Here is a 9208-nt window from a genome sequence, read left to right on the forward strand (position 1 = left end):
GGACTCCCCGCTGAGTGTGGAGCCTGAAGTGGGCCCCATCTCATGACCCTGAGATCGTGACCTGAGCCGAAATCAAGAGTCAGATGTTTAACCGACTGGCGCCCCTACATTAAATTGTTTTAAAATTTATTTATACATGTTTCTTTTTCCTTTCTTCCTAGAAAGTTCTGTTTTGTTTTTTGGATGAGCCACGATAATCAGTTGCTGTAATTCTCCCAGGAGGATTTGAAATATGCAGGATTAATTTGTCTTTAAGCTGAATGCCCCTAGATGACAGGACCTTGAGCTGACTGTACGATGTACAAAAGGGTCTACGTAACATATTTAAGTTAGAAGGCATAATCGGCTGTGAAGTTGCTGCCCCATGTAGGAATTATGTCATTGCTGATTATGTGTCTTTCTCTGTCCCATCCCCTGGGTCCACACCAGAGGAAACCACTCTCCTAAATTCTATTTAACCGTCCTTTCTTCTTATTACTATTTCCCTCAAAAATTTTTTTTTAAAGATTTTATTTAGGGATGCCTGGGTGGCTCAGTCAGTTAAGGCTGCTTCCCCTGCTTCTGCTCTCTCTCACTCTCTGTCTTATTTGACAGATAGAGAAAAGATTTTATTTATTTATTTGAGAGAGAGCGAGAGAGAGAGAGCGCACAAGCAGGGGGAGTGCAGAGGGAGAGGGAGAAGGAGAAGCAGGCTCCCCCCTGAGCAGGGAGCCTGACATGGGGCTCGATCCCAGGACCCTGGGATCATGACCTGAGCTGAAGGCAGACACTTAACCAACTGAGCCACCCAGGCACCCCTCCCTTAAACATTTTTTTATGAGGGGCACCTGGCTTTCTAAGTCAGTAGAGTATGAGACTCTTGCAGGGTTGTGAGTTCGAGCCCCACGTTGGGTGCAGAGATTACTTTTAAAAAGTTTTTTATGAGAAGTACGTATATCCTTAATCGATATGTTTGTGAAAACTCATCAAGCTGTATACCTATAATTTGTCTACTTTTCTTTTTTTTTAAATTATTTTAAAGATTTTATTTTATTTATTTGACAGAGGGAGAGAGAGCAAGCGAGAGAGAGGGCACAAGCAGGGGGAGCAGCAGAGGGAGAGGGAGAAGCAGGCTTCCCGCTGAGCAAGGAGCTCTATGCGGGGCTTGATCCCAGGACCCTGGGATCATGACCTGAGCCGAAGGCGGACGCTTAACCAACTGAGCCACTCAGGTGCCCCTACTTTTCTATACATGTAACTGTATGTATGAACATCAATGAAAAGTTAACCAAAAAAGTACGGGTGCTCAGGCAGTTACACCCTAAGACCAAGGTCGGAGGGACCCCTGCCCTGGGGTCTGCTTTAGAAGACCCTGCTCAGTGACGAGTCCACAGAGCCAGAGGAAGGTGCCACCCCCACCCCCCAATCCTGGCAAAGCATAGCCTCATTCCTTCATCTTACTCCAGGTACCCAAATTGTGGTTTGTTTTTTTTTTTTAAGATTTTATTTCTCTTTCGAGACAGAGAGAGAAAGCCTGACATGGGGTGGATCCCAGGACCCCGAGATTATGACGTCAGCCGAAGACAGACTGAGCTTAACCGACTGAGCCAGCCAGGCGCCCCTCCAGGTACCCAAATTTTTATGATAGTGTATTTGTCAAGGTGGGAACATAGAAAAACATTTTATTTAACAGTTTGTTAGCTTGATTAGTAGCTGTTAAGTATCTTAGACCTAGTGATGTGAATCTCTACTGGTACTCTTTTTTTTTTTTTTAAGTAAACTCAACTCTACCCCAACATGGGGCTCAAATTCATGAGCCAAGATCAAGAGTCACATGTTCTACTGACTGAGCCAGGCCTCCCGCCCCTGCCCCGTACTCTTGTTCTAGGCCCTGCAAATGTTAGGGGTGAGGCTGTATTCAGGGCCTACTCCCAGAGGGGATGGGGTACTTGGATTTTTAAAAAGGTCCTCAAAAAAATAAATAAATAAAAATAAAAATAAATAAAAAGCTCATTAGCTGGGATGCCTGGATGTCTCCATCTGTTAAGTGCCTGCCTCAGTCTCCCTGCTCAGCGCGGAGCCTGCTTCTCCCTCTCCCTCAGCAGCTGCCCCTGCCTGTGCACACTCGCTCTCATAAAGAAATAAAATCTTTAGGGGCGCCTTGGTGGCACAGCGGTTAAGCGTCTGCCTTCAGCTCAGGGCGTGATCCCGGCGTTATGGGATCGAGCCCACATCAGGCTCCTCCGCTATGAGCCTGCTTCTTCCTCTCCCACTCCCCCTGCTTGTGTTCCCTCTCTCGCTGGCTGTCTCTATCTCTGTCGAATAAATAAATAAAATCTTAAAAAAAAAAAAAACTTAAAAAAAAAAAGAAATAAAATCTTTAAGAAAATAAAAACTAAAAAAAAAATAAAATCTCCCCAGCTGATTCTCGTGTGTAGCCAGAGTTGAGAATCTGTTTTAAGATAGTTTAGTTTTGATGGAGCTAATGTCTCCTTTCCTTTCTGGTCTGTTTTGTTATTTGTTTGTTTTTCAAATCTTGAGAAACCCTTCTTTATGGGGCACCTGGGTGGCTCAGTCGCTTAGGCGTCTGCCTTCAGCTCAGGTCATGATCCCGGGGTCCTACTCAGTGGGGAGTCTGCTTCTCCCTCTGCTCCTCCCCCTGTGTGTGCTTGTTCTCTCTCTCTCTCTCTCTCTCATAAATAAATAAAATCTTAAAAAGAAAAGAAACCCCTCTTTACCCTGAGCTCATAACAATCATCCCATATTTTTCTGAAAGTTTTAAAGTTTTGCTTTCATACTTACTATCTGGATTGATTTTCCTATGCATGTAGTGAGATAAGCTCCGTTGCATTTCTTTCTAAACGGGCTGCAGGTGACCCCAGTACCATTCCCTCGCCAGTCCCTCCTTCGTGCAGGTTGGCACTGCCACCCATATCACGCTGTCAGGCTGCTCTGGGACTCTTTCCTGATCTGTCCCGTAGGCTTCCTTTTCTGTAATTAATATTTATGACTTGTGTGATTTGGTTCATTTTTCCATGAAAAAAAACCCCAACCCTACTACTCTTAGGAAAGACTCTGAAACTCATTCACCCAGATCCATGATTGTTAATGGTGTTAAAATGACACCACTCCCAATGTGTTTCTGAATTTAACAGGGATCACACTTCAAGCCAAAGGAGAGAAGCTCTAGCAAGTGACATTTCAGCTGAGCTAGCCGTTGAGTGGGGTGCGATGGGGAGGAGGCCAGCAGCAGCGTCCGGGAGACCCTAAAATCATGACATCTGGGAAGCAACCCCTGTTGGGCATATAGGCCAACCCTAGCACACAGGTAAACAGTCCACAGCACCGGGGCAGGGGGAATTTGAGGAATTCGCTTACTTCTCAAGTGGACAGAGGGGGAGATTGGAGAGAAGAGGACTAGAGAAGTATTTGGTTCCTCCTCCTCTCTCCCTCCCCTCCTCCTCCTCTTCCTCTTCTTCCTCCTTCTCCTCCTCCTCCAGTTATCTGGGATTTCTGGCATCGGAGAAATCTGCAACCATACCTAGGCGTTGACTCTGATCCTTTCTCCAGGGCCAAATGCAGCCTTTGCAAGACAGAATGAACGCTACTTAGAGTGTCGGGGTTTTTTCGGATGAATGATGGTCTGCCTTAGTGAAAACAAAGCACTAGACTTTTTGGACCATGAAGACCAGGGTTTGAGTACCGGTTCTGCCCACTCGGAACTGAATCCAGGCCTCCATTGCCTCCTTTATAAAGTTAGGGTAATGCTGCCTTCCGCAAAAAGTTCTAATGAGGGGCGCCTGGCTGGCTCAGTCTGAAGAGCGTGCGACTCTTGATCTCAGGGTCGTGAGTTTGAGTCTCATGTTGGGTGTAGAGAGTACTTAAATAAATAAAACGTTTAAAACTTAAAAAAAAAAAAAGTTCTAATGAGCTGAAGTCTTGGAAAGGGCTTTGTAAGCTGCACAGCTCCTGCCAAGTGTTAGCTGTATGGATAAGATGCCCGTCTAGCCCCTAGTTGGAAGTCATCTGGAACAATTAACGCTCAAGGCCTCTCCTAAGGGAGGAAAATAGAGGTATTTGAGTTGATGTTTTATAACCCACTTTACCTTAAATAACACCGGGCAAGAGCTGAATCACAGCACATGAATTATAGCCTGGACATAAGATTGTTGGAAACGTTCCCCAACATTTTTAGCCAAAACATTGTTCATTCCACAATGTTCTCCCTTTTCTGCATCCCACACCCAGCCAAGGACTGACTCAGTCTTCAGGGAGAAGTCCCTTGAATTCAACAACACTGTATTTAACCTCTTTTTTTTAAAGTGTATTTCTTTATTTTAAGTCGGCTCCACACCCAACGTGGGGCTTGAACTCACGACCCTGAGATCAAGAGTCGGACACTCTTCTGACCAACCAGCCAGGCGCCCCGTATTTAGCATCTTCCTGTATTCCTACACTGAGCCAGGCTTCTTCAGGTCAGGAGGGCCCCGGTCCTAGAGGTCCTCAAGAGACCAAAGCAAAAGTTGTCACCGATGTCATAAAGTGATTCAGGCATTAGTGAGAGGACGTACTAAGAGATAAACAGCAAGTTTCCTTCCAGCTCTAAAGTTGGACGTGGAAGAGCTCCCGCGCTCTAGAAGCAGAGAGGCTCGTTAGGGAGATAAGGCACGAACACAGGAGTGTAGACAAAAGGCCAAAATGAGTACAATGAAGAAACGGCTCTAAGACCTCAGGGGCCAGTGGGGACCGGAGAGGGACGCATTCCTGGAGGTGAATCTTGACTCGCAGGCGTAGGATTGGGAAGGGAGAGAGGGAGGAGAAAAGACAGTTGTGGGAAGAGGCAAGAGACCATATTAGCCAAGGCTGGAATCCCAATCCGACCACCACCGACGGAGCACATCTCCGAGGCAGGTGCAAACACAACTAGGAATTTCAGTCCTGAAGAAACCCTGAAATACCTCTTGGTGTCAGTCACATGACTTCTTCAAGCTGAAACCGCTTGGTTCTGTGGCAACGGGGTAGGTGTCTCTTTGTTTCAGGGCAGCAATCCCCTGGAAGAAGGTGGAAACCTGACCCAAGGATGGCACATTAGCTTCGTGACGAGAGGGGGCGTCTGGGCTCATTCTTCATTTGTTCCTCCAGCCCTCTCAACCCTTTTGCAACCCATTACCCACGTAACACCCACTTCCATTTGGGGCACCTGGCAGGCTCAGTCGGTAGAGCACGCGACACCCGATCTCTGGGTGGAGAGTTCGAGCCCCGCTTGAACTGGGGTAGAGTTTACTTTATTTATTTATTTATTTATTTATTTATTTATTTATTTATTTATTTTTAAGATTTTATTTATTTGACAGAGAGAGACAGCCAGTGAGAGAGGGAACACAAGCAGGGGGAGTGGGAGAGGAAGAAACAGGCTCCCTGTGGATCATGGAGCCCCGTGTGGGGCTCGATCCCAGGACCCTGGGATCATGGCCTGAGCCGATGGCAGATGCTTAACGACTGAGCCACCCAGGTGCCCCAGAGTTTACTTTAAAAAAAGAAAGGGGGGGGCGCCTGGGTGGCTCAGTCAGTTAAACATCTGCCTTCTGCTCGGGTCGTGATCTTGGGGTCCTGGGATCGAACCCGCATCAGTCTCCCTGCTCCGTGGGGAGTCTGCTTCTCCCTCTCCCTCTGCTCCTCTCCTCCCCACTCATTCTTTCCTCTCTCTCAAATAAATAAGTAAAATCTTTAAAAAAAAAAAGACTGCAGGTTGAAATAAGTATAAGGAAGAAAGATAAAGCAAGGGAGAGGCGTTCTTGATGGCCACAAAGCGCCTAACAAAGTGTTATCTGAGATCTGATGGTGTGGAGGAGGCTTCCACGTGTATCTCGAGGCAAAGCAGTAGAGGCAGAGGAAACAGCGGAGATAAAGCCCGGAGCCGGGATTAGCATCATGTATCTGAATGACCATTGCAAGGAACGGTGGCTATTTTTTTAACTGGGTGAAGCATGTGGGTTTCACCCAGCAAGGCACTCCCTTAGAGCTGGCTATAGGGTAGGCATGGCTTAAGAAGTCAGCCTGTGTGACTTAGGACAACTGAAGTTGGATGGTTTGGACCAGCTGTCACTGAAGGAAGGGCGGGTCCTTGGTCTGTGACTGCCAATCGGCATACCCAGACTCTAGGGCAGCGACACTGCAGCTGAAGGGGAAGGAGGAGTATAGTCTGCTAGTCAGTGCGAGGGGCGATTCCAGCCAGGCAAATTCCCCTTCCATTCTGGACATTGCTGAAGCCTTGTAGAGCTCACAGGCACTCACACACAGTCTCAGATCTGCAAGTTATGTGGGCAGGGTCTTTAGCCTCCTGTTGTAGACAAGAAAGCTAAAGTAAAATGACTTGCCTGTGACACAGTAAGCTATGAGCCAGGCTGAGACCCAGTTTTCCTGACCCCCCCCCACCCATCGAGTGCTTGTTCCTTAAAGAAGACTGCCGCATGGACCCCAAGATGTTGGGGTCAGAACTCTGAAAAGCTGATGAGTGGGAAGAAGCCTGCTCCTTCCTTCTCTCAGCCCACCTTTGCATCTTTAATTATAAATACGCCACTTGGGGCGCCTGGGTACCTCAGTCGTTAAGCATCTGCCTTGAGGTCAGGTCAGGATCCCAAGGTCCTAGGATGAGCCCTGCATCGGGCTCCTTGCTCAGCAGGGAGTCTGCTTCTCCCTCTCCCACTCCCCCTACTTGTGTTCCCTCTCTCTCTCTATCAAATAAATAAATAATATCTTTCAAAAAAATACGCCACTTTCCATTTCCAGACACAATTTCTGGGGCCTCTATTCCTCTCCAAATCTATGTTCAACTTTCTCTCATATCCTCATTAATATTTACTGATGATAAAGTTAAATGTATTTTTTAAAGATCTTATTTATCTATTTGACAAAGAGAGAGAGAGCACAAGCAGGGGGAGCGGCAGGCAGAGGGAGAAGCAGACTCCCCGTTGGGCAGGGAGCCCGATGCGGTACTCGATCCCAGGACCCTGGGATCATGAGCTGAGCTGAAGGCAGATGCTTAACCAACTGAGCCACCCAGCCATCCCTAAAGTCAAATGTATTATTTCCAATGTGAGAATATTGCATTTGCATGAGGGATAAATCTTAAATCAATGACACGAGTAGTTGTGGGGGACAGCAACGTCCAATAGAAATATAACGTGAGCCACACGTGAAATTTAAAATTCTCTAGTAGCCACATTCAAAACATAAAAAGGGACAGGGTTGGGGAGACTGGGTGACTCAGTTGGTTAAGTGTCTGACTCTTGATTTTGGCTCAGGTCATGACCTCAGGGTCGTGAGATCGAGCCCAGTGTCCGGTTCTGTGCTTAGCACAGAATCTGCTGGAGATTCTCTCGCCCTCTCGCCCTCTGCCCCTCCCCCACCCCGGAACATACGTGTGCGTTTGCCCTCTCTCTCTTTCTCACGACCCTGAGACCGTGACCTGAGCCAAAATCGAGAGTCTGATGCTCAACTGACGGAGCTACCCATGTGCCCCAGTGGACATCTTTTTTGGGGGGCAACGTGTCTTCTAATATCCCTCCGGTCACACTAGAAGAGCATGTATCATCCAAGAAATAGAAATGAAAAGGAACTATAGTTAACTTGACTTTTTTTTTTAAAGATTTTATTTATTTATTTGGCAGAGAGACAGCCAGCGAGAGAGGGAACACAAGCAGGGGGAGTGGGAGAGGAAGAACCAGGCTCCCAGCGGAGCAGGGAGCCTGATGTGGGGCTCGATCCCAGGACTTTGGGGTCACGCCCTGGGGTCACGCTTAACAACTGAGCCACCCAGGCGCCCCTAACTTGACTTTTAAAACTGTGGAAGCTTAAACTGGAAGGGCTTTCTGAGATTCTCTGGCCCAGAAGTCCGCAAACTTCGGTCCTGGGCCAGATCTGGCTCACTGCCTCTTTTATTCTACAGCCTGGGAGCTAACGATGGTTTTTACATATTTAAATGGTTAAGAAATAAGTGAAGAAAGAATAATGCTTCATGGTAGAGGAATATTACATCAAATTCAAAATTCAGTGTAATAATAAAGTTTAACCGGAACATCTTCACGCTCATTTGCTTAATTTTGCCTGCAGCTGCTTTCGAGCTATGACGGCGGGTGAGTGGCCGCCACAGAGACCATATGGCCCATCACACCCAACATGGGATGGTCCGGCCTTTTGCAGAAGAAGCAGGTTCACCCCTGGACTGGAGAAGCAGCTCCCGTTCTGTTGGTGGGAAACTGAGGCAGAGAGAGAGAAAATGACCAGCTTGAGACCACACAGTCTGCCAATGGCTAGATGAGAGCCCTTGGTTCCCTGTTAGGGCTTTTTTCAACTACACGACCCCATCAAGGCGGGTAAGAAGGTTCTCGGTTTATCACGACAATGACCACTTGGTCCTTGTGTACGTTTTCTTTTAGCGCCTTCCCACACGCAGGCCTGATCTAGGCTTTAGAATGAGCCGGCCTCATCTGTAACCTCAAGAGGGCAGCCCCGGCTAAGGTGACTCCAGAGTGCACCCTCTTATCCAAGAGAACCAAAATCCCAAATCCAATCAGTATGTCGTCTTGTCCCCCCAGCCCCGCCCAGAAGAAAGAAAATGGGTCAGAAGGGCCTGAATCGGTTTTGACGGTGATCCGCATACATATGAGTCCAAATGTAAGACACTTCCCTTTTATTTTAAACCAATCACCAAAGCTGAATTCGAGCACACACAGAAAAAACAAACATAAACTAAAAAAAGCCCCACATGTGGCTAGGACAGAAGGCACGGAAGCCAAATCAGCAGCAAAAGAAAGGTAGGCATTTCAGAGAGAAACACCCACGCGTTAAACACACGCACACACACACACACTTTTCTGAGTATTGGGGGAACGTGGAGAGGAAATTAGTTCTCCCACAGCCCTAGGGACAGGTTTACGTAGGTGAGCGGAGCTGTGCTCATGACCCAGATTTGTCCTTGTTCTGAGTGGGCTGAAGAAGAGGTTCCGTCTCTTTGTTGGGGGGAAGGCTAATTGTAAAATGGGGCTAGTGGGCCTTGCAGCCTAGCATCAGGGAGGTATTTATGAAGTATAATTAATGTTTGCAGCGGGTTTGGGGATCCCAGATTAAAAGGTGCCCTGCGCCAGGCGCAAGACGGGTGGGTGTTCCTTCGAGGGCAGGTGTCACCACTGTTGTTGTTGACTAAGGCAGTAGGGGACGAAAGTAGGTT

At 47.5% G+C, this 9208-nt stretch overlaps 1 long non-coding RNA gene across 1 annotated transcript; it reads left to right on the forward strand.

Annotated features, from left to right (window-relative positions):
* Nucleotides 1-1543: 1543 nt before the first annotated feature.
* LOC121106417 lies at nucleotides 1544-8380 on the forward strand. Its single transcript, XR_005839040.1, has 2 exons — nucleotides 1544-1606; nucleotides 8092-8380. It is a non-coding gene; the product is annotated as an uncharacterized LOC121106417 (long non-coding RNA).
* The last annotated feature ends 828 nt before the right edge of the window (nucleotides 8381-9208 follow it).

The sequence above is a fragment of the Ursus maritimus genome, unplaced genomic scaffold (genome assembly GCF_017311325.1).
Source record: "Ursus maritimus isolate PB19 unplaced genomic scaffold, ASM1731132v1 scaffold_32, whole genome shotgun sequence".
NCBI lineage: Eukaryota > Metazoa > Chordata > Mammalia > Carnivora > Ursidae > Ursus > Ursus maritimus.